The sequence below is a fragment of the Corvus cornix genome, chromosome 1, assembly GCF_000738735.6.
Source record: "Corvus cornix cornix isolate S_Up_H32 chromosome 1, ASM73873v5, whole genome shotgun sequence".
NCBI lineage: Eukaryota > Metazoa > Chordata > Aves > Passeriformes > Corvidae > Corvus > Corvus cornix.
The window spans coordinates 110237674-110246490 of record NC_046332.1 but is presented as its reverse complement, the minus strand read 5'-3'; positions in this window follow the sequence as shown (position 1 = coordinate 110246490).

The window sequence follows — 8817 nt, the reverse complement described above, 5'->3', positions numbered from 1 at the left end:
GGGCCCCAGACTAGGTCTGGAAATGGAAAGTGGTGGGTACAGCCCTACTGATGTCATGCTGTACCCACTGTAAAAACCCTGTGGTAGTCACAGCCCAAATCCTTCTGGGCCTGAGTGCCTGGGCATGTGCTCGGGGTGCAGCACTGTGCTAGCAGTAAAGCCATTCCCTGGAGGGGAGGTGCCAGGTGCCTGAAAGAAATGAGCTGGGATCGCCAAACCCTCCTAACACCTGGCTGTGTCCTCTGATAAACCATGCTGCTTTCTGTTCCCTCTGGCATCAGAAGCACAGGACTGATGCCCTGTTTGTAGCTAACACTAACTTGAGTGGCAGTGTTGATCGGCTGGTGAGCAGGAAGGTTCTGCAGAGGGATCTGGATCAGTGGGCCAAGGCCAATGGCAAGAGGTTCAGTAAGGCCAGGTGCTGGGTCCTGCACTTTGGTCACAACAACCTGGTGCAAGAGTACAGACATGGCCTTGAGTTGCACCAGGGCAGGTTCAGGTTGGACATCAGGAAGAATTTCTTCATGGAAAGATTTTTTAGGCATGGGAATGGGTTCTCTGGGGGGGGTGGTGGAATCATCATCCCTGGAGGTGTTCAAGAAATGACTGGATGTGGCACTCAGTGAGTGCCATGAGTTGACAAGGTGGTGATTGGTCAAAGGTTGGACTCGGTGATCTTGGAGGTCTTTTCCACTCTAAATGATTCTGTGTTTGTGCGATTCTGTTCACCTAAGCAGGACAATTCTCAGTGAAGATATGGACAACATCACTGCCTTTCAGCACCTCGTGCAGTGCTGTGCAGCTTGGCAGCCACTTCTTTACACACTTGCCCAGTTAAACTCCTCCTCTGGCCCAGTGGCTGTTTATAAAGACTGGCTGGCCAGTGAGAGCAGCTGGCTAGGAGTAATGGTGAGGTGAAGGAGGTAGTTACCCTAAAAAAAAAAAAATTATTTTACATGATGTCAGGCTGTCCAATCCGTCCATATAAAAAGGAGACAGATGGAGGACAGAAAGATAAACGGAAATGTCAACGTAGGCTATAAACCTGGTGGCACTCGCAGGTTGCACTGTATAATCAAAACAACTTGTGTTGTGCTAACTATCCTTGACAAATAATTGAGGGCTGTTTTAATACTGCTGCTGCTGCTGGGGTCAGTCCAGGATCCCAACAGCTCCTGTGTAGGATGGCAGAAGGGGAGGGATGCTGTCCCTGCTTCCTCAGAGCCGCTTTCCTGACTCAGCTCCTGCACAGAAGCCACACGGTGCCTGAGCATCAGCCCAGCTGGGTGGCTCCCAGTCTTGCTCCCAGTCCTTTCCCTGGAGACAGAGAAGCTGTCGAGCTCATGAAGGCATTTCCTCTCCTCAGAGAGACGAGGCCCAGCAGCAAGAGCTGTCTCCCCTGAACCTGGGTACCTTTGCAGTGACTTGTGGAGGCAGAGGTGGGTCTGCCGCCCTCTCCTCCTGCCTCGTACCTGCCGGATGAGTCGATACTGCTGAGCCTTTCTCTGGCATGGCCAGCCTGCAGGGCTGCCATGGAGGCACACAGAGCCCTGCACCCCAGCACCTCCCTGCTCCTGGGACAGGCTCTGCTCCCATCACACGGCTCACACCCGGGGTGTCCCTCACAGGACCTGTCATTTGTAAGTGCAGATGCACCGTGGCTGCATGTGCATCCATATACCCCCTTCCTCACACATTTTCACCCACTTTTGTGCACATTTGTATGGGCTGGATGTCAAGGCAGGGCTGCCCCTGGGGTTTACTCTTCCCCTGGCACCCGCAGTGAGTTCCCAGCTCGCAGGAATGTCTACTGCAGACGTTTCAAATCACAGTCAAAAACCAGGCATCTACTTCACTTTGATTTTAAAAGAAGTCAAGTCCCTTTTCCGAATTACTCATCTCTCAAATTTCAAAGGCAGGGAACAGACCGCATGTGCATCAATCCTGCTTTATTCACTGCCTGTAATTTGTGGTGTGGCTTCTGCTCCCGGTGTCAGGGAGTAACTTTTCAAAGGGAATTAAACAGCAAGCACTGAGCGCCTCTGGGTGAACAAGCTGTTTTCTTTACACCTGAAGACATTACAAGAGAATCCCAGCCTCTATTAACACAACTGCCGAGCTTTCATGGTGGCAGAGGAAAGCTTTTGAGTATGAACTCTGACTGCTCAGGAACCAGAAGTCAAATGAGAAACATGGAGAACATATCAATCACAGAAAGCCCATTAGTGCAGGCATGGAGGGATGCAGACAGGATTGAATCCAACAGCAGCCTGTTTGTAAATATCTGTAAATACTGTTTCATATCACTTGGGTATTGCAAATCTCTAAATTTTTGCTTTCCCAGAATTCATGCTCTCTCCTGAAAACTCCCATTGGTTTCAAGCTGGCATCTCTCAAGGTCACACTGGCCTGCTATTCACTATTAAAACCACCTCCCATGGAAGAAACCATTAAAAGCATCAGGAATCGGATCACAAGCCATTTACTGCAGAGTGTGTTTCTCCCTCTGTGTCTGCTGTGCTCTTAGCTGGCACAAAGGGCTTCTGATCCTGAATGGGGCCTCTGGGCATGATTCTAAGTGTTAAACAGTAATTATTTTTTGTTAGTTTTGTTTTAAACAAAACACATGAAAATCAGGGCTTGCAGAACTCCCCAGACAAAAGTCAGCTTGGGTTATCATAAACTGCCTGGGTCTGTGGCTGATCATTTGCATTGCCTCCTCTGGAACATTCTGGCTCTTAAGGAGGTCAAACTTGCCTTAGCTTTCCCTAGGAGAAAATGTTGTAATGCTTTGTATGACACATGTTTTTAAAGTAATTAAAAAAATAAATATGACTATCTCTATGTACAATTTATTTTTATGAGTCTTAGAGAATAGTATTAATTGCTTAATTTATATTTCCATCAGGGTCCATCAATTAAGAGGAATCGGTGGTATTATTATCCTTGCAAAACACCACATCAGTCAAAAATGAAGCAGAGTCAGAGGTCTAACTGTTAATCAGGTCACATTTCACTTCCTGTTGACATTTTTATTTCCCTTGCAGAAAATATTTGACGTTAAGTCTCAGATTATGAGCACTATTCACTCGGTGCAGACGCTGCAGAGCAGCAGCCCTGCTGGTGCAGCTGGGAAGAATTCACGGCGAGTGAGTGCTTGCGAGGCACCTCTTCAAGCAGCACAGGGTGGATCGACAGCTATTCATCTTGATGATGAATGGGAAATCACTCCAAGGTGAAGGTCAGATTTCCATCTGCACCTCAGAAAGCAAGAAACAGGACCAGCAATGGCAGCAGAGGTTGTTCTGTTGTGGCTTTGTTGCAAGCTGAGCAGTTTGAAGAGTTTGGCCAAGGAGGCAAAAATACCATAATGTGATAAATGTGATCAAGTGTTTGCTGCCAACAGGGATTCAGTAGGCTGGGCTGATGACACGGGAGAGGAGAGGAGAGGACAGCTGTGGTCAAGGATTCGCTTTAAAACAAGGCAAACAGGGAGGACAGTTTTGTAGTTAAGGAAATTGGCCCAGAGACAGGGAGGCTGTCATTTATATAGAACCACATATTCATACTCTTCTTGAGCAACCTTGAATGGGTCATTTAGTTCTCCCGGGGTAAACTGAGCCCCAGAGAGGCATAAAACATGCCAGCCTGAACAAGGTGTTGTTGGGTGGCTGCTGCACCCTGATCAGTACTGGGAAACAGAAACCCCTCTCTGCCTCACAAGTTTCTTCCTAGTGGACTTGTTAATTTGCATCCCAGGATAATCTTCTGACTCAATGTTCACTACTACCAGCAAACCACTGGTTCACAGTCTGTAATAAGGAATATTTTCCCTTTGTTCGCCATATCAGCTGTAACTTCCCAGAGAAGTCCCCAGTCCTGCTGGTGGAATTTGAGTAATCTGCACTGTTCTTGAGACAGCAGACTTATACTTTGAGAACAGCAACCATACCCAATGTAGCTCATTCAATCCATTTCCTTCCTATTCCCTCTTTGCTAATGTCTCCTCTCTCTTTACTCATTTCGTCTTGTCTATAGAAATAAAGAGATGTTTTACTTGTTATTGCTCCTTTCTGATATAAACACCACCACTACCACCCCCCAATTAATGCTTTCTCTGAGAAAGTGATGCAGAACATTGATTACAGTTGTTTGTTAACAGTGATAACAGTGCACTGGAAAAAAAATCTTTATTAAAAATGTTACTTGCACCAGCACCTGCAAAGGAGAATCCAGTGCAGACACACAGTGAGGGCTCAGCCAAAACCACTAACTTTCTAAAACTATGTTTGTGTTTTAGCATTTTATTCACAGTTTTCATACTTGGAATAGTCTAACTACCTCCCCAGCTCTCTGAGCTACAGACACTTAAAAAGGGGAAGAAACGACACATATATGTCCTTTTCCTCAATCAAACTATGTAAAAGTTTCGACTCTCATTAGGAAGCTGAGTTTTCCACCTGAATATCTCTAGAGAGTTGTCAAGAGACAGTTCAGAGACAACCAAAACCCTCTGTTCCCGTGAGCTGGGGTGGAATTAGATCCGTGCTGTGGTGCAAAGTCCATTCCTACAGAGTGTAACACACCTGCTGGAGGTATTCTGTCAGCAGCTAAGCCTGCAGACCTTGCCTCTCTCTCCTGACACAAAAGGCATGTTAGAGTAGTACTAATTCTCAGGTAAGCAGATATTTCCTCTTATACATATTTGCTTTTTGTGGGGCATGTGGCACAACATTTTCTCTATAACAACAGTCTCAAAACATCTTTGGGTTGCTCTCCCAGTTTGACAACACTGCTTTGAGACCACTGTAACTCAGAATAAGTTTGGGTTTTTATCAGATTCTGCATTAAATCTTTATTTTGCTGAATATTTTACATGTTAGAGTACATGTGTGACGAGGGGAGGGAAAAGAAGGCTCTCACTTGTGGCTGGGGGGGTGAGTGTGAGAAAGCATGGCATTGATGAGGCCACTGAAATCACTCTGCAGTCCTGGAACACTCAGAAGTTTCCTGAGGTTTCTGGCTGACTCCCAGCCCCTCAACAGAGTCAGCAGAGAGGGTCCTCTCCTGTTCATTTAGAGCGAGTCCTTCATGTGTGTCCCCCAGGTATCAACCTTCTCCTGTGCTGAGACAAAAAGCAAACCAAATCCCCTTGATGTACACAGTCCATCTTGTGGATATAAAGACAAATGTGGGCAATTAAAACCTCCAATGTAAGTAAACATTTTAGTCTTAGCAGAGCTGATCCACTGTTGAGCAACCAGCTGGCTCCCAGTGCTGCCACAGCTCTCCAGGGTTATTTGGGCTGTGTGTCCTTGAGGCCCTTCTCATCCCAACTTAAGTATTCAAAAGCCACCAGCCTGAAATCTCCTCCTGATACAGGTGAAGCCCTGGGTAAATATTGACCTCTCCCACCAAAAACTTCTGTACAAAAAAAAAAAAAAAAGGTTGTTCTCTGCAATCTAACTGTGAAAGAGCTTGTTCCTTTCCCTTTGTAATATTTCATAACTGCAGCTGAGTGTGAAAGGAAAGCAAGTGCATGTATCTGTGTTTTTCCTTATGTGTTACCTTCAGAGAAAGGACATGGCTTCTATTACATCTCTGGTTGCAACAGACGGAATAAGATGGGGGATTTTTTCCTGCGTATAACTTCTGAAAAGCTGCCTTCCCAAGTTGATCAAGCAAGTCATGAAAAATGGCCTGTTTATAAAAATGATGATTCTGATTGAGTTAAAGCACTATAAGGCAGGCAGTACTGTCCCTAAAGAGAGGAAAATAAAGGCTTTATGGAGAAGTATCTTGTTTTCCTAATAGCTCGGTTTGGAAACAAGTTTATAAAACACATTAAAATCCCCCAGGGGCTTGAGAACTGCAGTGTTTCTGAACAGTCACATTTACCTTGACCTCACAGCTGTAGGATAAGGAAAGATTGCTTTCTTTCTTAGCCCCAGGAATACCATACTTGGCATTTATTTAGCAGTTGCAGTTTTAATAGCTCTAGAACCACAAACCAAGAATCCTTGCAGCCCAAACGGTACAGCAGGTTCAGGCACCTTTCCTATAACCTGTCTTTCACCCCTTTCCTCATCTGCCTGAATGAAAGCCAGCCCTGTGGGGCTCTTGCCTGCCAGGATTAGAAATTTTCCACAAGAGTCCAGCAGGATACTGTGAGACATAGGCCAGTTGAACAAAAAATGTCCTGTTTCATGTAGGTTGCAAAGAACAACTTTGGTTTTGATCATATTCAAAGTACTGTTAAGGGCTGTGACAGGCAGAGACAGGATTTCCATGTGGTTTGTCCTTTTTTTTTAAATTTAGATTTGACCATGACATTTTGTAATCCTGTCATCTGCTTTTAAAGAAGGAAGATCTTGGCTCCTACCTCTCACCAGTTTATTAGGCATAGTACTTGGGATAAAAATATCGTGGAAAGGAGAGGCAGGGAGCAGTAAGTGCACAAGCCAGAGACCAGACCCTATGAGGTTTTAAAATGGATCAACTTCTCCCCTGTCTCTTGCTGCCCTCACTAATGCCTTGGGATTTTTATTCCATTATTTTAACTCAGCAAATTAATAGGGAAGTGGCTGAATGTAAGAGCAGCAAGGGAGATTTCTTAGTGCCTGTTCTGTAAAGTGACAGTGCTTTATTTCCTTGACCACAGCACCAAGGTGGAAAGTGCCTTAGGGGCATCATGATCACTAAAGACAAATCACACAAGTGAAGAGTGCATTTTGTTTACCAAGGGATCTGTCAATGCCCATCTAGCATTCTCATGCTCACCTAGAACACGAAATCTTCATCAAATAGAGTAAAATATGGGCATTGGTGTGCTCCTGGAGCTCTCACCCCCTCCATTAGACTCACATTAGAGAAACAGCTTGGCTTCTCTCCATGAATGGCAAAGCATCAGGGGTGTGGGAGGCCTGAAAAAACCACTGCCTCCAAACTGGGGGAGCCAGCTGCTGCTGAAGAGGTTTCAGAGAGGTTCATGGGGTGTTGCCTGCTGCCCAGGGATTCTGTAGGTAAAGACCAGGAGAAGAGAATAAAGTCAAAAGAAATTTTAAGGAGAGTTCCCTCTGGGAACACAAAGTGAGAGATAATGGTAGTAATGGTAGTAATAATAATAATGACAACACCAACAATCACCTTTTAGAATAGCCATGAAGAATTTACCTAAAAAAATGAGTGCACAGCAATACAGACTGTAAGACAGGGCTGTCATTCCATATTCCTAGTGACTAGACCTTGCACCCCATTTTCATTCCCAAGTATGCCTTTTTAGTTTCATACTTTTAACCACTGGTTTAGATTTATAGCAGCTTAGAACACTGGAATCTCAAATCATGGTGGGAACCCCTCTGATATTAACTCCATATGGATATTAACCTTCAATTATAACACACTGTTTCACCCTGCTGAACCATTATACTGAATTTTTTAAACAAAGACTATCACTGGGGGAAAAAAATCGCTTTTTTTCATATTAACTTAATTTTTCAGATGTAAGACACCATTTTCCAAAAGCAATGTGTATAAAAATAAAAAATTGTCCAGTCATCCTATGCATTATATACTACTTAACTGAGAAGAATAGGCATTGACTATAGATTTAAAAACTCAGTAGATCCCTGAGAGCCACTATGTAATCTTACGAATGCAATTATGATTCAAAGCAAACGTTAAAATCAATGTCTTTATGGCTCATCATCAGCAACACATCCCTCAGAAGAGAAAGCTGACGATGGAGTTAACTGACGGATGCCTTTCCTGTAATGCTGCTCAGGGCAAATAATTTTACAGCACATTCCAGAGTGCTGAATGACCTGGAGAGATGACAAACCCCTTTGTGAATCCCCTGGGAGCCGAACCGGAGAAAGGTGGAAATTACCAGCAAAAAATCTGACTTGCTGAAAAAATGGTTACATTTTTCTCAGCCAGATCCTCTATATCCACCAAAATGAGGATGGTGCTGCAGCAGCCTCCCCAGACTAAATCAGATGACAAAGAGCTGTGCTGAGGAACCGAAAATGTGTGAGTTCATCTTGCTTTTACCTACATGCAGAGGCTGTACTCTGAAAATCTCTGGACTCCATCTAAAAACCTTAAAAGTGGACAGTATCACAGCTTAATCCTTCAGGGCATTTCTTTAGCCTGGCAGGCTTTGACCCTTTTCTGCAGATCTACAGGAAGTTATAGCTTCACTTTTTCCATACATAGCGTGCACTCGGTAGTCTTGGTCACCTTTTTGTGACTGTTTCTTTCCACAGCTGTGTCCTTTAGATCAGAGCACAGGTTGTGAGGGGGACTTTACAGCCTTCCAGGGACCTTTAAAGATCAAGGGACAGGGGAGCAGAGGGCTTGGCACCCTTTGGGCTGCTGCACTAGTGCAATGTGAGGAGTATTGATGGGACACAGGGGTCCCTGGGGCTGGAGGTGGTGGGGCTTCTTTCCAGTCTGAGCTTCACCCTTGCTCTGGTCTCTAGCTTTAAAGGCAAACCTTCTCCCTGCTTTTTATATTTAATGAGAAGGGGAAGACATAGGTCCTGGGAAAGACCTTATCAGCATGTACTTTCTTAACATGGCGGCTTAAGGGTTGTTAGGAATTTCTAAGTAGATGCAATACTGTCTCCCATTGCTTTGAGAGAATAGTCTATTGGTCAGAATTGCTGTTTCCTCTGAAATAGGCATGCACTGGATGTTTTCAGGGATGATGTGGTGCCTGTCTGCTGTGCATCCTCTTCTGCACTGGGCAGTTAATGAACAAGTGACAGAATGCCAGGATGTTTTCCTGGGGCACATGGAGGGAGGCTGACTTAC